The 24,152-nt window shown below is 44.1% G+C and overlaps 1 long non-coding RNA gene across 1 annotated transcript in view; it reads right to left on the reverse strand.

Moving 5' to 3' along the window:
- The window catches only part of LOC149467312 (uncharacterized), a 35,566-nt gene that overhangs the window by 4,155 nt on the left and 7,259 nt on the right, over positions 1 to 24,152 (reverse strand). The window contains exons 3-4 of the long non-coding RNA XR_016311969.1: positions 21,980 to 22,097; positions 12,863 to 12,959 (exon numbers count right to left, since the gene is read on the reverse strand). This is a non-coding gene — a long non-coding RNA (uncharacterized LOC149467312). The remainder of the gene's footprint in view (positions 1 to 12,862; positions 12,960 to 21,979; positions 22,098 to 24,152) is intronic.

Here is a 24,152-nt window from a genome sequence, read left to right on the forward strand (position 1 = left end):
TGATCACATGATCTGGACCTCACACAGAGGTCCTGTACAGCGATCAGTGCGATCCGGATAGAGCGGGCACCGTATCGTGGTGCCAGGCGCTCCTGGGGAGCGTGCACAGGCTAAAATGGCGGGCGGCGTTTATGAACGGCAACTCACCCCTACACTGCTCCCGTCCGGCCCATGTATATAAACGGCTGGACGGGAAGTGGTTAATAGTGCATGTTTAGGAGAAATTCATTGTGCCTACAGGCAGGGGAGGACTGACCATTTGGAAACTCGGGCACTGCCTGAGGGTCCGGGGTCAGTAGGGGGCCCCATGAGATGCCCCTGGTTCCTTCTTTCATAGGCTTTTTTGAGTTTGGGCAAGCACACAGGGGCCCCATGATCCCCTATTGCCCGGGGGCCCCATGAGTTGTCAGTCCGCCCCTGCCTACAGGTAAGATCTATTATAAGCATACCTGTAGGTACAATTGACCAAGCGGAGTTTACTACAACTTTATCATTTGATTTAGGAATGAATGTCATTTATCAAATGTAAACTACACATAAGTGGAAATTTGTTTGTTCAAGACAAATTATCCATCTTATTCCTTAAAAAGTTGTTCATGGCTATAGTGGACAACAAATGTTGATTTCACCTCACTAAATTTTAGAAAATCGAGTAAAAGTCACTGCTCTTTTCACATTGTCCCTTACAATGTGATTCCTAGAAAACTCAAATAAAGAAAAAAGAGTTGTTCTTTTCTTTACGCTTCCATCAGGAATGATAAAGACAGCAATGTGATACTTACAGTCAATGTGAGTTTCCTTTGAGCACAACACTCCATAGATAAGACAGGTAACCACAAGCAGCAATACATTGCGCACTGAGCTGTGTGGGAGCATCTTGCTGCACTGACCACTGACACATGGACCTGTAGACAAGGCTACGTTGTCATATATAGTTCAGTACACATTGGATTCCAGTTCTCCCCTCCGCCTTCTAAGAGGCGGAGTACAAGTTGCAGCACTGAAAGGAAATTCTTTAAAGTAAAATAAAAACTGAATCAGAAAATTCTCCGCTGTTTACGTCACATTCAGATTCCCTTCTCAGTGAATAATGACACTGAACCCTGGCTCACACTGATGCAGTGCAGAATTTGCTGCGTTTTCTGTGAGAATTCCGCACCGCTTCAGAAACGCACCCTGTTCATGCGAACAGCTGCATGTGTGTATGTTAACAACAGCCCGGAAGCGGTCTGAAAAATGCGGTGCAATGTGCAGAATCGGATCGCATAGGTGTGAATACTCATGTGATCTGATTCTATTGTGGATCCAGAAAAAGGGTCCTGCACCTTTCTGGTGTGGTGCGATTACAGCCATACAAAATGTATGGCTCCAATCGCACCGCACACAAATCGTATGTGATTTGCACAGGAATGCGGTGCGGTTCCTGTGTGAATCACATGCAATATACCGCACCGCATGTATGTGAACCCAGGCTCAAAAATGCTCATTAGTCCAGAATGACTGTTCTAGTTTCCTTTTCTATGTACATTTAGTGCTGGTTCACACCACCAAACGAAGTGCTTTTCCCACATTGGATTGCATGGTACTTTTGTAACGTGATCAGGTTACAGTGCGGGAATGAATGGGCATGAAATTGCACTACACTGAACAACCGTATGTGAATCGCACAGGAAAGCAACACGCATTCCTGTGTGATTCATCTCTGGACATGGTGTGAATTGTATTGTCAATTTCTTTATGTTGACCTTGACCATTGTGGATGGCTACTTAAACAAGAATATCTCTTATGTGTACAACAAAGTGATTGTCTCTATTTCTGTCTACAAACAGAAGAAAAATGTAGGCCAGTGGTGGGTACTGTACTAGATATAGAGGTCCTTAGGGGTGGCCTTGACCACCAAAGAGTCGCATTCATCGTTTTGATTCCTGTAAGTTGTTTTTGTTGTGGTATCAAACTGCATTAGCTTATTATTGTTTTGTAGTTTGGAGTGCCCCCTTACATGGATTGATCCCATCAGAGCGCCCCCTTACATGCATTGTTCCTATCGGTTTGCCCCTCTGCATGGACTGTTCTCATCGGAGTGCCCCCTTACATGGATTGATCCCATGAGAGTGCCCCCTTACATGGACTGATCCCATCAGAGTGTCCTCTCACATGGACTGATCCCATCGGAGTGGCCCCTCACACGGACTGATCCCATCGGAGTGCCCCCTCACATGGACTGATTCCATTGGAATGTCCCGTTACATGGACTGATCCCATCAGAGTGTCCCCTTACATGGTGTAAGGGACCGCCTGGCGGCACCACTAGCACTCCACTGATCAGGCGTCCCCAGAGCACGGAATCTAAGCCCCAGAGTACTTGTTCACCAGGGCCCCTGATGGTGGGGATGGACTTGGAGCACCCTGTCACCAGGTCGTGACTACTGAGTATACCTGTCAGTGGTAAGGGTGTTCGCAAGGGGCTCCCCCAGGGGAGAGCCTGATAAGAGGAGGTCGGGCGACCTCTACTGGATGGATGGATGGCTGAGCAGGTGCGAGGTCAGACAAGCCGGGTCGGTAGCCGTGGGGACGGTGCGGTAGAAAGCAGCGGGCAGAGAATAGTCGGGTCACACGCCAGGTCAGTAACAGAAGATCAGATCCAATAGGGGGCATCTGGGAGAGAGGTCAGGCAAGCCAAGGGTCAGAGCAGGAGAATACAGCATGGTCAGGTACAATCCGGGTCAGCAACTTACAGGAGACAGGTTCACAGGTTCAGGAATGCAGGTAAGACCAGAAGGCACTCAATGACAGTTCAAGGCCGTTTAAATATCGTGCCCTGCGCTGTCATTGGTGCCAGGCGCGCGCCCGCGGCTCCTAGTGCGCATGCGCGAGTTCGGACGCCGCGGCCGGCCTGGACCTAGTGCCTGCGTCCCTGCACAAGGCGGCGCACTGTGCCTGCGCCGGGACCAGCGCCGTGGTGATCCCTGACATTGCCCCCCCCTACGGGCAACCTCCGGATGCCCACCCGATCTCTCCACCACGGGTGATCACGAAGAAACCCCCGGACAAGCCTAGGTGCATGAACATTTTGGGCCGGTTCCCAGGAATTGTCCTCCGGACCATAGCCCTTCCAATTAATTAGGAACTGGGTCTGACCCCCCCTCCTTCGGCACTTCAGGATTGCTTCTACCTCAAATTCTTCTTGCTCTTCAACAGTTATGGCCTCCAGAGGTCTGGACTCTCGATCTGGAAAGGGATCTGGGACCACTGGTTTCAGCAGGGACACGTGGAATACTGGGTGGATCTTGAACGTCTCAGGGAGGATGAGCTCGTATGCCACTTTGTTAATCATTCGCTTCACACAGAAAGGGCCTACAAACTTCGGTCCCAATTTCCTTGAAGGACACAACATTTTCAAATTTGTTGTCGCCAACCAGACCTTATCCCAAGGTTGCAGCACCAGGTCCCCCCTTCGCTTCTTATCAAAAACCTTCTTGTTATCCTCCTGGGCCCGAGAGATGGCCTCCTGAAGTAATTTGTTGTTGGTGGAGAAAAAAGTAAGCGCGTCTTGTGTGGCCGGAACTGGACACTCGGGGACCAGATCAGGAAGGAAAACAGGGTGAAATCCATAGTTTGAAAAAAAACGGGGATTGCCCCGTTGCTGAATGATTTCAATTGTTGTAGGCAAATTCTGCCAAGGGTAAGAGCGTCAGCCAATTATCCTGTAGGAAGGACGTGTAGCATCGCAGGTATTGCTCCAGGGTCTGGTTAGTCCTCTCTGTTTGCCCATTGGTCTGTGGGTGGAACGTGGAGGAGAGGGACAGTTTGATATCCAATGCCTTGCATACAGCCCTCCAAAATTGAGAAGTGAATTGGACTCCTCGATCCGAGACGATGTCTTCTGGAACTCCGTGTAATCTTACTATTTCCTGAATGAAGATTCGTGCAGTCTCGGATGCCGACGGAGTATTCTTCAAGGGTAAGAAGTGGGCCATCTTAGATAGTCGATCGATGACCACAAGGATCGCGGTGTGGCCCTGGGACGGAGGGAGCTCGACTATAAAGTCCATTGCGATCCTTTGCCATGGTCGTTCAGGTATCGGCAGTGGGTGCAGCAGTCCCCAAGCCTTGTTTCTTGAAGGTTTGTTTCTTTGACAGACGGCGCAGGATTTAACGTAATGTTTGCAGTCCTTAGCCATGCTCGGCCACCAAAATGAGCGTTGGAGAAGATCCAGGGTTTTTGTTAGGACAAAGTGTCTTGCCATCGGGTGATTATAACAATGTACCAAGACTAAAGTTCGGACTTCTTCAGGTACCGCGATCAACCCCTCCTTCCATAGGAGTCCTCCCTTGTTCTGCAGGGACACCCCAGATGGGGCTGACATTGCCGTGGATGCGTCCAGGAGTTTCGACCGAAGCTCTGTTTGGAGGGCCAAGAAGTTCCCTGAAGACAGAATGGTATCGGGTACTGGTTCTTCCTTGGGCTCCTCAAACATGCGTGACAGTGCGTCGGGCTTCGTGTTCTTGGAACCAGGTCTGTATGTTATATGAAAGGAGAACCTGGAGAAAAAGAGTGCCCATCTCGCCTGTCACGGGCGTAACCGTTTGGCCGTTCTCAGATACTCTAGGTTTTTATGATCGGTGAAGATCAAGATTGGATGCGTGGCTCCTTCCAGCAGGTACCTCCATTCCTCTAATGCCGTTTTAATGGCCAACAGTTCTCGATCGCCAATATCATAGTTCTTCTCGGCCGGAGTAAGCTTCCTTGAAAAGAATGCTACAGGGTGTAGGAGTTCCTTGGTGCCTTTTCGCTGGGACAGGATGGATCCTACCGCATTCTCAGACGCATCTACTTCCAGTATGTAAGGCAGGGATGCGTCTGGATGGCCGAGAATGGGTGCTGTGGTGAACAATTTATTCAGGGCCTCAAAGGCTTCCTGGGCCTCTGGTGTCCATCTGAAGCGGGTTCCTTGTTTGGTCAACTGAGTTATGGGGGAGACCAGACCTGAGAAGTTCCTAATAAACTTTCTGCAAAAGTTCGAAAACCCAATAAAACGTTGGATGCCCTTTTTATCTGTGGGAACTGGCCAATCCAGAATTGCTGAGACCTTCTGAGGGTCCATCGCGACCCCCGTGGTGGAGATAATCAGACCCAAAAAAGTAATACTGGGCTGCTCAAAGCTTCACTTGTCAGCTTTGGCATATAGCCCATGCAGGCGCAACCGCCCTAAAACCTTTGCCACATGAATCCTGTGAGCCTTAAGTGAGGGTGAAAAGATCAGTATGTCATCCAAGTAGACGATTACAAAAACATCAAGGTAGTCCCTGAATAGATAGCTCACAAAATGCTGGAACGTGGCTGGGGCATTGCACAGCCAAAATGGCATGACCAGATATTCAAAGTGCCCAAAACGAGTACGGAACACTGTCTTCCACTCGTCCCCCTCTCCTAGGCTCAGTCATGGCCCTCTGGTACTGTAAGGGACCGCCTGGCGGCACCACTAGCACTCCACTGATAAGGCATCCCCAGAGCACGGAATCTAAGCCCCAGAGTACTTGTTCACCAGGGCCCCTGATGGTGGGGATGGACTTGGAGCACCCTGAGACCAGGTCGTGACTACTGAGTATACCTGTCAGTGGTAGGGGTGTTCGCCAGGGGCTCCCACAGGGGAGAGCCTGATATGAAGAGGTCGGGCAACCCCGACGGGATGGATGGATGGATGGCTGATCAGGTGCGAGGTCAGACAAGCCGGGTCAGTAGCCGTGGGGACGGTGCGGTACAAAGCAGAAAATAGTCGGGTCACACGCCAGGTCAGTAACAGAAGATCAGATGCAATAGGGGGCATCCAGGAGAGAGGTCAGGCAAGCCAAGGGTAAGAGTAGGAGAATACAGCGTGGTCAGGTACAATCCGGGTCAGCAACTTACAGGATACAAGTTCACAGGTTCAGGAATGCAGGTAAGACCAGAAGGCACTCAATGACAGTTCAGGGTCGTTTAAATATCGCGCCCTGCACTGTCATTGGTGCCAGGCGCGCGCCCGCGGCTCCTAGTGCGCATGTGCGAGTTCGGACGCCGCGGCCGGCCTGGACCTAGTGCCCACGTCCCTGCACAAGGTGGCGCAATGCGCCTGCGCCGGGACCAGCGCCGTGGTGATCCCTGACACATGGACTGATCCCATCAGAGTGTCCCCTTACATAGACTGATCCCATCGGAATGTCCTCTCACATGGACTGATCCCATCAGAGTGTCCCCTCACATGGACTGATCCCATCGGAGTGTCCCCTCACATGGACTGATCCCATCAGAGTGCCCCCTCACATGGACTGATCCCATCGGAGTGTCCCCTCACATGGACCGATCCCATCGGAGTGCCCCCTCACATGGACTGATCCCATCAGAGTGTCCCCTCACATGGACCGATCCCATCGGAGTGTCCCCTTACATGGACTGATCCCATCGGAGTGTCCCCTCACATGGACCGATCCCATCGGCGTGTCCCCTCACATGGACTGATCCCATCGGAGTGCCCCCTCACATGGACCGATCCCATCGGAGTGTCCTCTCACATGGACTGATCCCATCGGAGTGTCCCCTCACATGGACTGATCCCATCGGAGTGCCCCCTAACATGGACTGATCCCATCGGAATGTCCCGTTACATGGACTGATCCCATCAGAGTGCCCCCTTACATGGACTGATCTCATCAGAGTGTCCCCTCACATGGACTGATCCCATCGGAGTGTCCCCTCACATGGACTGATCCCATCGGAGTGCCCCCTTACATGGACTGTTCCCATCGGAGTGTCCCCTTACATGGACTGATCCCTTCGGAGTGCCCCCTTACATGGACTGATCCCATCGGAGTGTCCCCTTACATGGACTGATCCCATCGGAGTGTCCCCTTACATGGACTGATCCCATCAGAGTGTCCCCTTACATGGACTGATCCCATCAGAGTGTCCCCTTACATGGACTGATCCCATCAGAGTGTCCCCTTACATGGACTGATCCCATCAGAGTGCCCCCTTACATGGACTGATCCCATCGGAATGTACTCTCACATGGACTGATCCCATCGGAGTGCCCCCTCACATGGACTGATCCCATCGGAGTTTCCTCCCACATGGACTGATCCCATCGGAGTGCCCCCTCACATGGACTGATCCCATCGGAGTGTCCCCTCACATGGACTGATCCCATCGGAGTGTCCCCTCACATGGACTGATCCCATCGGAGTGTCCTCTCACATGGACTGATCCCATCGGAGTGTCCTCTCACATGGACTGATCCCATCGGAGTGCCCCCTCACATGGATTGATCCCTTCGGAATGCCCCCTTACATGGACTGATCCCATCGGAGTGCCCCCTCTGTAACACTAAACTGATGACCTGTAGAGGCTTTTGAAGTGTCGCCTATAGAAAATATAAGGTACTGACGTTTGTCGCCATTTCACAGGTACATGTAAATTTAATGTTTGACATGCTAGGTATCTATATACTCAGCGCACACTCGTCTTTTATATTTTACAAAAAAATTTGTTTGTAATTTGTTGCATTTGTTTGCCTTAAAATTCAGTTTAGTGAGTTTCTTCATGAAATTTTGCATTTCCTAGACCTTTGTGGTAATATTGTGCGACATAACAAATTGGAACTACCCCTATTTCATTCTTTAGGGTGTCTGCTTTCAAAAAATGTATAATGTTTGGGGGTTTTGTGTAATCTTCAGGCCTAAAATGATTTTGTAAACGTGTGCAAAAATATGCAAAAACGGTTCTGGCAGTGAAAGGGCTAAAATTGTTCAGAATAGCTTGCAGTCTGCCCAAAGACCAAACATCTAAATAGTAAGATCTTTTTTTTTTAAACAAGAGTTTTAGATTTGCTTTGTAATTGGGAACCCATAGTAAACATATAGTGGGGGTTTCACAAATTTGACTGCAAATGTAGAACATGCTGCAGATAAGTAAATTACACATTTTAGACCAATTTTAAGTATATAGGAGACATAAACAGATGAGTAAAGCCTGTAGAAATGACTGAAGATGCCATAACCCATAAGGTCAGTCCACCCAAGGGTGATATTGTTGTTGTGGGTTGAGCCTTGTTGCATGAATCAGCCCCTGGCCTCGTATATTTATTTTATGGGTGTTCCTGCTCCTTCTGTTACATTTCCCATAGTATAAAATAGAAAAGTGGAGACCCCTCATAATGGGCACTGCAGGGGTATAGACCCAGGACTTCAGAGGTCTCATCTTTAGAGCCCTTAAAGTAGAAATAAAGGCAAAGCTTTTTTTTTTTAATTTCCAATAGGGTAAAGGAGGGTTTAACACTTGTCAGTTTTATTTTGGTCATCTGTGTCCCATTGGGGAGATTTCCTTTCATTTCCTATCCCATGGCCAAAAAAGGAAGTGAAAGGAAACCCATCCAAAGTGAAGGAATCCCTGGCTGTCATCAAAACTAGTGCCCCCTTGGAAGATTTCCTCTCTATTCCTGTTCTGGTCACAAAACTAAATTTGTGATTTTCTTTTACTTTCGGTGATAATAGTAAACCGGGCAAATAGAGAGGGTAAATCTCCCTAAAGGGGACACCAGGGGTGGACTGACAACTCATGGTGTCCCCGGGCAATAGGGGATCATGGGGCCCCTGTGTCCTTGCCCAAACTCAAAAAAGCCTATGAAAAAGGTACCAGAGGCATCTCAGGGGGCCCCCTACTGACCCCGGGCCCTCTGGCAGTGCCCGAGTTTCCAAATGGTCAGTCTGCCCATGGGGGACACAGAGAGCAATAAAAACCTGACAGGTGTTCTAAACCCTCTCCACTCAATTCAAAACTACAAAGTTTTGCCTGTAGGTATACTTTAAGAGATACACAGAACCGCCAGGTGATCTCTCTTTAGTATAAACCCAAACTTTATGGATGGACCGATCTTTCAATAACACATGTGAATAAATAGGATCGATAATAATAAATAAAGCTTTAGACTTCGTTCACACAGGCGTACTGCCGCTTTTAGCCACAGGTGTTCATGCATCTCCATGCCGGCAGTCCCATTCATGTCAATTGGGACACAGAGCTGCATGGACACAGCCACTGCTCTCATTCTGACAGCTGTGTGGGTGTACAGCCCCAAACGCACACTTCTGCATTTCGGACTGCACCCCCGCATCTGCATGGCACCCACCTGAACACCTGGGCATCCCCCTGTGGTCCTACATGGCCCTCTCACAGGTATACACTGCAGCACACCCATGTGATCGAGGCATAGAAAGTAAAAAGATTTTTTGTTACAACATCCAAGTGAAAGATAGAACACCAACAGGTCAGAAAAAGAATTGACAAAGTCAAAAACAGAATCACCGAGTTGGAAAAAGGATCACCCGCTTGTGTCAGTGTTTTGTTAAATCAATCTTTGCTTTAACCACTTGCCTTCCGGAAGATTTACCCCCCTTCCTAAGCAGGCCATTTTTTACGATACAGCGCCGTGTTATTTTAACTGGCAATTGTGCAGTCATAAATATAAAGGGTAGGTAAGTGAGCGCAAACAGGTCAGGTGAGCAGCTAACATACAGGGTAAACCTCAAAACCTTGGAATAAAGACTTATAAATGGGGTATGTAGCGCTAGATAACAGATGACAGGCACAGTGGATGTTACAGTATGAAGTAACCATACAGTAGTTCATATACTGATTCATATATCACTGTCAGAAGCACAACGGAGATGATCCAATGCTACTCCATGCTTATGCAAGGTGGCGTTCTTGGATTTGAAAGCCTGAGAGGGCCTGGATAGCGTTGTACCTGTGACCCAGATGTTCGGATATGACCAGAGGGTGCCCAGGCTATTGACCAGACCATGATGCCCGGTTGCTGTTGAATTGCATACAATGCGCATATTATGTGCACTTGTGGTAAGCGCACAATCTCACTATTTTCCTTTATCTCACCTAATGTGATCTGGAGTAGCATTGGATCATCTCCGTTGTGCTTCTGACAGTGATATATGAATCAGTATATGAACTACTGTATGGTTACTTCATACTGTAACAGCCACTGTGCCTGTCATCTGTTATCTAGCGTTACATACCCCATTTATAAGTAATTGTGCAGTCATGCAACGCTGAACATAAATGAAATTTATGTCATTTTGTTTCCCCACAAATAGGTATTTGATCACCTCTGTGGTTTTTATATTTTATGCTATAAAGAAAACAAAATACCGACAATTTTGAAAAAGCAAAACAACAATATTTTTGACTTTTTGCTATAAAACATATTAATTACAAAAAAATAAATACATTTCATCATAAATTTAGGCAAAAATGTATTCTGCTAAATGTCTTGCTAAAAAAAAATCCCAATAAGTGTATATTAATTGGTTTACGTGAAAGTTATAGCATCTACAAAATGGCGGCACATACGTATAATGAATTTTTTTTATATATATACTAGTAATGGCGGTGATCAGCGACTTATAGCGGAACTGTGGGACTGCAGTGGGCAATCTAACACTGGGGGAGACTAACTGCCACTGACCAGTGACACTAATACAGTGATCAGGGCTAATCAAAAGCACTGACACTGTACTAATGACACTGGGCAGGAAGGGGTTAACATCTGGGGCGATCAAAGGGTTAACTGTGGGTTAGGGGGTGATTTTTTTGTGTACTGTGTTGTGTTTTACTAAGCAAAGCTGCTGCTTTCTAGATCTCTGCTGTGCAGCATGTCAATGCTGACAGGAGAGAGATCTGTGTTGTTTACACACAGGTCTCTCCCCTCTCAGCTTTGCAGATGATCACCTAGTCCTGGCCAAAAATCACCAGCCAGGACCTGATGATTGACATCCTCAGGAGCAAATAGCAGAACGGGTAGGGCACCGCACACGAAAACCCCCTACCTGGAACTACAAAATCACATATATTTACATGATTTTGCAAAGCTGCCCTGAGAAGTATATCTGCTATGGGGCGGCAGGCAAGCGGGTAATTAAAGCCATTAGTCTGTTGGGATAGGTCTCCACTAACTTTGCACATCTAGACTTGGCAATATTTGCCCGCTCTTCTTTGCAGAACTGCTCAAGTTCACTTTAATTTGATTGTGACTGTTTGTGGACTGCAGTCTTAAATCATTCCACAGAGTTTCAAAGGGGTTTAAGTCTGGGCTCTGACTAGGCCATGCAAGGACGTTCACCTTTTTCTCCTCCAACCACTGTATGGCCATTTTTGCTGTGTGCTTTGGGTCATTATCATGTTGGAAGGTAAACCTTCTCACTGACAACTTTCTGGCAGAAGGCAGCACATTTTCCTCAAGAATTTGATGGTTTTTCACCCCATCCATCTTTCCTTCTATCCTGACAAGTGCTCCAATCCCTGCTGCACAGAAGCCCCCCAGAACAGGATATTACCACCTCCATGCTTTACTGTAGGAACGGTAGTATTTGGATGGTGAGATGTATTGGATTTCCGTCAGACACATTTTATCCTTCTAGTCAAGTAAAAACTGAGGCAAAGGCTCTGCGGTGCCAGGTAGGGCTACACAGTGAAGATCCCGAAGTAGGGCTGAAGGAGGTTCACATTGGTAGCAAAACTGAGCATGTACCATAAATCATCCTCCCTTCACGTAACCTTTTGCCAACCATGTAGCCCATATCTGCAATAGCAAGAAAAAGTAGGCCTCAGCACCCCGCGTCGGCACATATACACCCACAACAGCAATTAGCAAGCTCACTGCACATTAACTGAGCCGTCAAAGACAGCTCTCAGTCACAGCTTTTGACAAGCAGCCTGTGGGATGGGTTCCCAATCATGTATCCACTGTGACAACCAACTTTAGTGGGCTCATGATAGTGAAGCTGTGCCACCTCCCAGCCATTAACCAAAAAGTGCCATTAACCACCTCCCATCCGGCTGTTGTATATAAACGGCCGGACAGTGGCAGTGCAGGGTCGGGTGGCCATTTATAAACAGCCTTCCTGCACCCTGCTTGTGCGCGCTCCCTGGGAGCACGCAGCACCGCAATCCGCCTCCGGACACAGTGAAACACCGATCGTCGGACAGGACCTCTGTGTGACGTCCCGATCATGTGATCACTGATTGGCCAATCAGTGATCACATGCAGAGTAGTAAGCAAGATGTCACTTTTGACATTGCTTACTACCTGTGAAATCTGTTAATGATCACAGAGATCACATGGTACAAGGCTATTCACAACAGCCTTGTACCCTGTGACAAGCTGTGACCAATCACAGCTCACACAGTAGTTCTCAATGGCTGCAAGAATGCAGCTAGTGAGAAGGAGAAATCATTGCTTTTACAGTCTTTACGGGTGTAAAAGCAATCAGTGTAAAAAAAAAAAAAAAATCTTCATCACCCCTCACATGTAGTACAGTGTCACCATGGTGACACTGTACTGCTAGGGTGACAATATGTAAAAAAAAAAAAATGTTTAAAACTTATAATTTTTGGTTATAAACTAATTTGGGTTATTTTATTTTACTAAAAAGATAACAGAATACATTTTGGCCAAGATTTATACTGAAATACTATTTATTTCCAAACTTTTATAAGAAAAACACTTTTTTTCTAAATTTTTGGACTTTTTCATTTACATAGCAAAAAAAATAAAAATCCCAGTGGTGAATAAATACCACCAAAATAAAGCTTTATCTGTCTAAAAAAAAATGCTAAAAAATTCATATGGGTACAGTGTTGCATGACTGCGCAATTGTCATTCAAACTGTGATAGCACTGAAAGCTGAAAATTGGCCTGGACAGGACGAGGGTAAAAAAGTGTCCGGACTGGAAGTGGGTAAGGGAGTTCAAGTTCTCCTTTAGGCATGCATGATGACGTGGATCATATTTAAACATCAGAAATCACAATTTACCTTGTGCTCACTCTTCTGGCCAACAGGACGTTTCAACCATTCACTTTCATCCCCCATGTTGATTTCCCTTTCTCTGTTTAGGTGCTAAAGTGGTGAGCTAGAAAAACAAGATAAATAGCAGGTGAATGTGTTATTACAGATGTGGATCTCCAAGATAAAATGAATGATCAAAAAAGTGAAAAAAAAAACAAGGAGAAAATCATTAGAGGCACAAATAGTCAGCAGATCTTCACCCAACCCAGCTTTACATCTATATCAATGTCCCAACCACTCCAGACTCTGGCTGAAAGTTTTCAGAGAAGGAAATCCATTCATGCATTCAATTCCAAAGTAAGCGACTGCCTTTATTCTGAATGTCCTGTTTTAGGATAGGGAGGGGTAACATTCACAAGTCTTACACCAATAGAACATATCCAAAACATCCAACTACCATTAAAAACATTGTTGCAAATTTTATTTCGGGGATAGTACAATTTTTTAAAATATATTTTTATAAACACACACACGTACACATACACTTATTTACACACACTGCTGTGCAAACATTTTAGGCCGGTGTAAAAAATGCTGTAAATTAAATATGTAAGCCCAACATTGCATACTCCTGACATACAACTGTTGTACCACGTGCTTGTACCAAAAAAAAAAAAGTATCCTGTTCTCCTTGAATTGCTTGCTTTGTGTGAAATTGTTGGTGTTCCTGCCAGTTCCTGTGCTTTCCTATTAAAAACTGACCACACCAGGCATGAGAGCACAGTGTGGCCAGTTTTCTGGTTCTGCTGACAACTCAGCCTGTTCTCCTCCATGGATTAAACTGTGCTGACATGCTTCCTTCACAGTCTTTCACTGGGAAGACCAGTGTGCTGCTGTTTCTCCTCCCTGAGTTCCATATGAAGCTGAGAACAGAAGATATATTTTCACTTTTTCTATATGTATTGTGTCAGTGTGACGATCTGTCACCCAGGATTCTCAACTAGGCAGGTTGAGGGGCTCCAGGGTAAGTGTTTGATACGGAGGAAAGTGGCTTTTCACTTTCCTCCTTTGTTTGTAAGGTCTGTTTTGGGATCTGGAGCCTGGAGATTTCAAAGAGATCTGGGAGGGATGAAATCTTCAATCCTGGGACCAGGTTTTGGGATAGGCCAGGAGACTGATTGCACAGGTGTGTGCAGGCCTTTAGAGAGAGTCAGGACCAGGGTTCTGGGCTCCACCCCGGCAGCTAGGAGTCAGCAGGGATCCACCCCGGCAGCTAGGAGTCAGCAGGGCTCCACCCCAGCAGATAGGAGTCAGATGGGAGGTCTCTGCCCTGGAGCCAGGTGGAAGCCAGACTAGCTGTGTGCTAGTGGCTATAATTTGGGAAGAGTCTACAGGAGACTGACATTGAACTGTGTGTAAGCCAGGAGGCTGATTTTGTTGGTGGATACCCCTGCGTGGGAAGCATTATGTTTGAACTTTCATTTAAAAAAAAGTGGGCTAAAAGGCCCTTGAAAAAGAAAGCGAGTAGCTGTTTGCGTTTAAAAGCTCTACCACGTTGAAGCGAGTTCCCACAGTATACATAAATGTTTTGCCTTTCATTTCTATTTCAAACTGAATGGGCTGTTTTACAAGAAGAGGGTTTACTTATACTATGGATTCTTTCAGGCATAGAAGTGTTAATAGTTTATTTTTATCAAATAACAAAATGGAAGGTAAATGAACCAAAGAGAAATCCAAATTAAATCAATATTTGGTGTGACCATCCTTTGCCTTCAAAACAGCATCAATTCTAGGTACACTTGTACAGTTTTTGAAGGAACTCGGCAGGTAGGTTGTTCCAAACAGATTGGAGAACTAACCACATATCTTCTGTGGATGTAGGCTGCCCTTTATCCTTCTGACTCTTCATGTAATCCCAAACAGACTTGATGAGGTTGAGATCAGGGCTCTGTGGGGGCCAAACCATCACTTCCAGGACTCCTTGTTCTTCTTTACAGTAAAGATGGTTATAATGACATTGGATGTATGTTTGGGGTCATTGCCCTTCTGCAGAATAAATTTGGATATATATCCTGAAGTTTAGGCGCTAAGGCTGGGCAGTGAGGTATACATAGAATGATTGTCTAAAGTGGCTGCTAGTCCTCAGCTGCTTCGCATGAAAATCACCAAGAGTGGTGAAAAAAGCAAACATGAAACCAAATGTCCCAAAAGCGATTCGAGGAAAGTGACTTGTATAAAGGAGTCCCCATGTCAAATCAAAAATCAGAACAACAATTCGGTCACTGTGGCACTAAACGTTTATAACAAGGCACAAGCATATTTATGGCAGATAAAACACGTGCTCTCTTGCTTGATCAATGGTAATATACCAGTCAGAACAAGAGAGGATGAACTTCAATAAAAACAGCAACATTGCACATTAAAGGAAAGCCTTCCAGGGAGATAGAAGCTCACAGAGCTTCAGGAGTGTCAGCGGTGAGCCCATGTCAGCAAACAGGACTGTTTTATAACCACTAGCGACTCCGCTAGTAAGGATCCACCATCAATGGGTCCACTAGGATTCTGGGAGTCACTCGGTAACCTGCGTGGGCTCGGATGCGGTGCACCAGAAGTGACATCAACAAAGGAAGTTAACTGGATCCGGGGATCAAGGTGGAGTGCAAGCTGGACCAAACAAGATGGAGGCTTCCACTGTCACCATGACAACGCATTTCGAGCGTGGCCCTTTCCCTGCTCACAGTAACTGGTGACAGGGGTCTAAAAGACCCGACATCTCACCTGCCTGCAGTGAAACTAATAGAGTGTGAGTGCCCTCCATTCCTGTCTTCCCCAGCCATACTCACAGACAACTATCAGGAGCAGAAAAACACAAACTGGATCCCAGGAGGGAAATACACACTGCCAAGACAAGGCAACCAAATCATGAATCAGCCATATAGTAAGAGGCCCCTAATGCCCCTCCAACCCCCAGAAACACCAACATCTGTTACGGCATCATTAACCCTCTCACTGCCGGGGGGGGGGGGGGTACACACCAGGAGCTGGGAGTGTGTTGTATGTAACAATGTATCACAAGTTGTCTGTCGGCTTGCTGCTGAAATAGACTCCTGATGTGTGAAGAAGCAGCACCTGTCACAAAGGCATTACATCACATAGGAGACGGTGTCCTCTCTGTGATATCAATAAAAAGTGTCAACAAATAAACGTACACCCAGGCACTTAAACCTCCAAAAGGTCGTCCCCCCCCCTATGTACATACCAACCTGAGCACACCGGTCATGGCACCCACATATGAAAACATTGCTGGTGCTACACGTGTTGTGCATTGCTGCACATGCCAGAGTGACAGCAATCATTTTAGGGCTGTTATACAGAGTTACTTCCAACCTAATGACCTGGAGGGGCTTTTAATGTGTCCCCTTGGAGAAAATATAGGGTGCTGAAGTACATGTCTGTATTATGGACACGCTCAGTTTTAAAGCTTCACATATTGGGCATCTATTTACCTGGTGCAACTTCATCTTTTATATTTTACCAAACATTTGGGGAATATATTGTGTTTGTGTGCCCTAAAATGAACTCTAGTGACATTTTTTACTAAAAATTTGAGCTTGAAAAACCATTGCACACATATTATGTGACATAAATTGTCTAATTTTTGATATAATTTTTGATATTTGAATTGCCAGGGTCTCTGCTGCAAGAAAATATATCATGTTTGGGGGTTTTCTGTAATCTTCAGCAATCACCTTAAATTCATTTTTAAAATATGTGTAAAAAAAACCCTAAAAACGTCTCTGGCAGAAAAAGGGTTAAACGTGCCCAGTCTAAATGTATGGTGATATTAAAGTGTGTGTCTATAGAACAATATTTCTGGTAGTATTTGGGGTAAAATAAGGTTTTATGTGTTAAACAAATGGGCTAACAGGTGAATTTCTAAGCATCAGGTCGGTTGAGGAGGGGGGGGGGAGGGGGGGGAGATTTGAGTAAACAACCTCACACCAAAAGTGACAGTTGATCGCTGCTGATAGCTGTACTGCTGAGGACACAGACACCTGTAGCTCCAGGATTTCTGTGGATTTCTGTGGATTTCAGCAAGTTTTCAGCGTTTCTGCTTTTATGATGGCCAAAGACTTCGACTGGGGATCAGCGGACCCTCTTCTGCTTCTGGGATTCGCATCCTCGGACTGCACCGGGAAGGACAGAGAGGAGGACATCATGGCCGCTGTCACTTACCTGCAGGGAGGAAAGCCTGAGAAGACTGAGGCCCTGGGACAGCTTCTGGACATGGCTACTACCTGCACCATGGCTCCCATCTTCCACTATCCAGTGAGGTTCCCAAAGACATCTGGGAAGAGGGCTGAAGATGGAAAGGCCCTCAAGGTGAAGAGGAGGGACATCACCACCAGCTTGGCATCCCAGGAGCCTACAACCAGCACCCAGCGATGCTCTTCCCGAGCAAGCAAAGGGGCTAAATACAAAGAGCTGGTAGCTGAAGGTCTCCTGGATGCCCTGAATGCCAAAGAGCCCAAAAGAAAGGCAGCGTACAGCAAGCCTCAAGGAGCCAAAAGACCCAGGGCCGAATGAGGTAAGTAACATCAGGTAAGGGCCGAATGAGGTAAGTAACATCAGGCAATTATGGGTTTTTTATGTTTACAGCCCATCTCTCTTACCTCCCCCTAATTACTGGCTTAAAGGGGAAAAAAAGTCCATTTTTTAGCCATAGCTCTCTCTATACTGTGTGTTTCTGATTCTGACATCTTCCCTGTCTCCTGAATCTGTCCTTTTCTTCTCACTTTGTTTGGAAAAAAAAAAAAATTACAAAAAAAAAAAAAAAAAATACAAAAAAAAAAAAAATAGATTTTAGTTTTTAACATAGATAAAATAGTGGTAAGTTAATGTAAGATATTATGGTGTGTTTCTGACTTCATGTAACATCCTCTTTAACCCTTGAACCTCTCCTTTTCTTCTCATTTCTGTTTAAAAAAGAAAATGTTATATATAATATTATATTTTATGTATACAAACTGCAAAACCCACCACCTGTCACCCACAGCTGGCAGTTGGATTACAAAAAATGGAGATCTGGATCAGAAAAAGTCACTTTTTTGGGTTATTGTATACATTTTTAAAACATCTTAACGTTAACATCTTACAAAAAAGGAGAGGATTGGCTGGCTATAGGGGTGGAGGAGGCCAGATTTTTTTATTTTTGTGACACTAAACAATATCCCTATTATTCAGAAAAAAAACCCAAACACATCCGCTAGTTACTGTTCCTGTAATCTATTTTTCTGGAAATAATTTCTTACTGTGTTTTTCTACTTCTTTGTAACATCCTCCATGAGATTCCACACCTTCCCTCCAACTTCTTTTTGAAAATAAAACTCCTTGTGACATCCTACATTAACTCCCAAACCTCTCCTTTTCCCCACTTCTCTTTGTTTGAAAACAGCAGTGAATATTAGTTGTAGCCATGTACACTGCTCTATACACACTGCACGCCCCATCACCCATCGCCCAGGGCCCATATCAGGAAGTTGGATCACAAATTAAAAAAAGTAAAAATGGAGATTTGGAGGGTCTGAGAGCACCAATGACTTTTTTTTGGCTTAAAAAACACATATTTGAATTGGATATATTTTTTAAACCAGAGTTTAGTGTCACTTCTTTAACATCTTACTAAAAAGGAGAGGATTGGTCGGCTGTAAGGGGAAGGAGGAGGCCGGATTTTTTCGTGACACTAAACAATATCCTTATCATTCAGAAAAAATCCAATACACATCCTCTAGTTCATAAAACATACAGTGCCGCGCTTTTAGTATGTGATAGCAAACAAATTATGTTATAATACAGTGAACATATGTGAATAAAAGTCTCCAAGTATAATGTTTTTCTTCAACTTGAAACAAACTTCACAATTTCATATCTTCATGCAATATCAATCCTCCACCACAAACGCCAGATGTGCCCTCAACAGGGTTTTTGATCTCACATATAGTTTGGTCAAAAAACGCATGTGTCCCTCGAGGTGGACATAAATGGTCAGATGTATCCTGAAAATGGAATCTTCCTCCAAAGATCACCGATCCCTTTAATCTTTCCTCCTCCATTCAGCATACATGATAAAAAAACGAGTAAAACACAATAGTGCGTTATCCTTTAAAACACATTACTTTACTAAAAGCATAAAAAGTGGCCAGTCACATAATACAGGTACTAGATCACACCAGATATATGCGCAATTAAAACCTGCAATACTCTTGTATGAGCAATCAAAGGAAACTCCACTCCTCAAATGTAACAATGTGGTTGTAACGATGAACAGCGAGCTTCATGACGTCACCAAGCCCCCCACTTCATCGTTACAACCACATTGTTACATTTCAGGAGTGGAGTTTCCTTTGATTGCTCATACAAGAGTATTACAGGTTTTAATTGCGCATATATCTGGTGCGATCTAGCACCTGTACCATGTGACTGGCCACTTTTTATGCTTTTAGTAAAGTAATGTGTTTTAAAGGATAACGCACTATTGTGTTTTACTCGTTTTTTGACATGTATGCTAAATGGAAGAGGAAAGATCACCGATCCCTTTAATCTTTGGAGGAAGATACCTTTTTCAGGATACATCTGACCATTTATGTCCACCTCAAGGAACACAAGCGTTTTTTGAACAAACTATATGTGAGGTCAAAAACCCCTGGTGAGGGCACATCTGGAATTTGTGGTGGAGGATTTATATTGCATGAAGATATGAAATTGTGAAGTTTGTTTCAAGTTGAAGAAAAACTTTATACTTAGAGACTTTTTTCACATATGTTCACTGTTTTATAACATAATTTGTTTGCTCTCACATACTAAAAGAGAGCGCGGCACTGCGTGTTTTATGTATTAGAATCCACGCACATCATGAGTATGTGTTAGTGTGAGCTGCTTTCTGATATATAGTTTTGTATTTGACACAAGAAGGGAATATTTTTAGTAGCATTTGTGACTGTGTGAGAATTTGTTGTTTATAATTGTACACATCCACTAATTAATGGCCCTGTAATAAACTATTTTTCATTAAACAATTTATTACTGTGTCTTTCTGCTTCCTTGTAACATCCTTCATGAGCTCCCACACCTATGCTTTCCCCCCACTTGTTTGTTTGAAATGAGCACACTAGTTGTGATCATACGCCTGTTCTATGCACACTGGAGTGTCACTTTAACATCTTGCAAGAAAAGAACGTGATAGCCTGGCTATTAGGGGAGGAGGCCAGATATTTTTTTTTCTGAAACTAAATGATATCTTGATTTAACAAAAAAAAAAAAACAATTATTTTTCAAGAAATTGTGTCTTACTGTGTATCATTGTGATATCCGCCATTGACTCCCAAATGTCTCCTATCCCCCTCACTTCTGTTTATTTGGAAAGAGCAGTGAATATAAGTTATGGCCATGTACACTGCTCTACATACACTGCACAGCCCACTCACAAAAAAAAAAAAAATTGGGATTTGAAGCAGTAAAAACGACTTTTTGGGTTAACAACACATTTTTTAAACCAAAGTTTAGTGTCACTTCTTTAACATCTAACAAAAAAGGAGAGGATTGGCTGGCTATAAGGGGAAGGAGGAGGCCAGATTTTTTTTGTGACACTAAACAATATCCTTATTCAGAAAAAAATCCAATACACATCAGCTAGTTAATGTAATAATCTATTTTTCATAAAATCATTTCTTACTGTGTTTTTCTGCTTCCTTGTAACATCCTTCATGAGCTATAACAATCAATAAGTGTAGCGCTCTGGTGAAAACTAACTGAATCTCAACATAAACAACATGTGACATAATGGTGTCAGGGTCCCTGAGGAAGTCACGTGAGAGGTGATGCAAGGCATAGGTGACGTCATTTTTGGCGCGGACGCCATCTTTGGACTCCCTAAAGAACCCATGCAAGTACACCCATACATCAGGTTCAAAATGCTGTATACAAGAAGATATATCATGTGAGTGTCCTGTGTATATTATTTTAATTACTGTGTTAATAAATGATAAAACACTATGGAGGCTTTTCTCTTTGTGGACCATGTGGAAGATGATTTTTCTGAATAACAGCCATTTAGGATATTCCTAGAGGATACGCTTTAACCCAAGGGGGATCCAGGAGTGATCCATAAGGCATTTAGGCCCTTTTAGGGTTGCAGCAAGGAGGTGATGAGCCAATCTAGCTGTGTGTGGAGTCATCACCAGAGCCTACAAACGTACAAGATTCACCTGCATGATTGCATTTATTGTTGTGAACACTGGTGGCAAGTTTTGTTTATGAGATATTACTTTCAGTGATGTGTTCATTTATATTCACTTGCTGTATATATATATATATATTTTTTCTGATTTCAGCGGTTTATTTATGGTATGAATAAAGTGTGTTGACACAGAGCACTTGTTTTATAGGGTATATCCCTGTATTAGGGGGCTTAATATTAGTCATGTCCACCATATGCACAATATCGTGTGATGTTGCACTGTTTTAGCATTCATTCTCATTAAGATTCACGGTTTGTTCCACCATTATGTCACATGTTGTTTATGTTGAGATTTAGTTAGTTTTCACCAGAGCGCTACACTTATTGTTTGTTATATTTTGGTTTTTCACTTTCGGTAATAAGGTGCAGGTGTAGCAGCTTATTATTAGTTTAGTAGGATTGAGCGCAGGAGGTTTTCCCCAATCCTTCATGAGCTCCCACACCTATGCTTTTCCTCCTCACCTGTTTCTTTGAAACAAGCATGCGCACTAGTTGTGATCATACGCACTGTTCTATGCACACTGCAAATCCCACAGCCTATTTCAGCTTCTGGTGCAGGAAAAAAAGAGAAAATGCTGCATTTTGTTCTAAACAGAACCATACTGGAACATGGCAAACTGCATCAAAACTGCACCGCAACAGAGTGTGGTGTGAACTGTAAGCAAAAACGTATCCGGAATGCATCCAGAGTGCGTTTTGTGGTGTGAACTGGCCCTACATGAGATCTTTATCTTTCAGAAATAAGAAATACACATCCACTAGTTAACACTCCAGTCATCTATTTTTTGTGCAGCATTTGCTTTCAGTTCTGCGGTCTCAGATTTGTGCATGAAAGAATAAAGCCGTACCGTCTGGATTATTGGCGGTTGTCAGCAGCATCAGGAGTGAGGTAAGTGAGTCAGGTAGATTGTGAAAATATCTCATCCACTCGATGTCCAGTCTGGAATCTTGCAAGCAACCCAGAACCTAGAAATAACGATCATAAAATGATTTAGATGGTGCAACCATTGTACACAGCAAATGTCAAAATGTCAGCATTATAAATAAAGGTGTGAGAAAACTATTCTAGCCAATAAACACCCACCACCAGGGACACAATTCCAACATTTGAATTCCGGGCTCTAAATGCTGATGGATCTAATCTACTGGCCACATTGTCTAACATTCATCAGATACAACACTGTCATATCCTAACTAGGGATGCAAGTGTGATATCGATACTGTCGCTCAAGTACTCGCCGTTACCAATTACCGATACTTTGCTATGCCATTGGCGTCCATACAAAATGTATGGACGCAAATTGCACCGCAAAGAATAGCATGCATTTTGAACAGGAATGCGATTGACTTTTTCAGGACTGCGTTATTGGTAGACAGTACTCCATTTTATAGGCTGAAGGTCTGCCAATCAGACCGCTGGGCGGCACAACCACTGCCATACTAGTGTAGTCCGAATGGTAACTAGGCAACCCTACCGTCGGACTCGCAGTGAAAAGAAGCCTGTTTTCCACAGACCCTATAGATCACAGGGCAGTACTTCTTAATGGCACTATATAGTATATATCCCTTAATGGCTCCCAACATCATTATTGGACAGTATAAATTGGACAGCCTCAAAAAACCTTTAATAATCTAAATAATTATAAATTTGATAAAAATACACTAGATAAAAAATAAAAAAACTCACCCCCTAATCCTCAAAAAAAACGGGTGATACCAACCTGATGCAATTAATATAAAAATTAGTATACAGAATTATATGTATATAAAAAATAAGTACATGTATATAAAAAATATTTTAATATACAAAACCCTTAATCAAATACTGTATACTAATAATCTCATATTGCCAATCCATAATATATGTGAATAAACCAAAATAAAATTACCTTTTATTAATATAATTAATAAATAATGCTCATAATAGTGTATTAGCACAGGTTTTTTTTTAGGCGGAGTGTAGACACTCTGTGCCTGAAGGAATGGAGTGAGGCTACCTCTCGGGGAAGCTCTGAAACTGTGGCAGGACAGGAATGTCGGTGGTGCATAGCTCTGAGGAAGTCTCGGCCTTCCTGTTGGGTTCACGAAGTTCAGGATTGATTGCACCTCCTCCCAGTTGGGTGTGGTCTGGTGGGATAACTGGGGTGTTGTGCATGGCCTGATAGGTGGAATATGGGTGGGGTGTCCTCTTTCAGGGGGTGACCACAGTACCCTGAGGGTTGTCATTCCCCCTGTTGCTGCCATGGGCTCTATTCAGATGTTTTGGAATTGTAATTCTAAAAAAAACCTAATGTTTTATTTAACATCCAATTATTTATTGTAACACACTATTGTGAGCATTTGTCTATGTCAGTAAAACTGAGGACTGGTAGGATGAGAAGGGCGACAAAGGCAGTTCTCTGTGAACAAACTTCACTACAATTAAATCGCTTTAGACCTTTCAGACTGAAGGCATCTATGTGGAAGAGAGCTCTGCATTGATTAAAGAAGGGAAATGTGTCGGGACATTACAGGTGAGCATTGCTGACCACTGCATCACCCACCATAAGATAACAGCAACAACCATTTCAAATCTGTTCTCTGTTTTGTGAATGAAAAGGGTTGTTCTTATGTAGATCTTAGTAAACAAGTCTGGAGAGGAAGATGGAAGGTTCTAGGATGAGGCTTATTACAATCAGGCATCTAACAGTAAAAATACGATGACTAGCATGGAGTAGGTTAGCGTAGTGTAGTTTAGTGTAGGTCCTGCCCTGAAAGAGTCTACCTTGTCGTGGTGGGCAGGCTTGTCATCTTTTGGTTACAAATGTCAAAACTGGAGAAAGAATGTATTGTCTCTGGGCAGTTTCATTTTTGACCATGGGATTCAACTAAAAGACTCCTAAGATTTCATATAGGCAGATCAGAAAAAAGTGTGACCAGGGGTCTGACGAAGGGCGGCAAAAACAGCAAATCCCCAAAATTAAGCAAGTGCAGCACCACCCATAAATGAACATAATTAACAATGTGTCTCATTTATAAAAT

Source organism: Staurois parvus, unplaced genomic scaffold (genome assembly GCF_062004578.1).
Source record: "Staurois parvus isolate SC_StPar_1 unplaced genomic scaffold, SC_StPar_1.0 ptg000116l, whole genome shotgun sequence".
NCBI lineage: Eukaryota > Metazoa > Chordata > Amphibia > Anura > Ranidae > Staurois > Staurois parvus.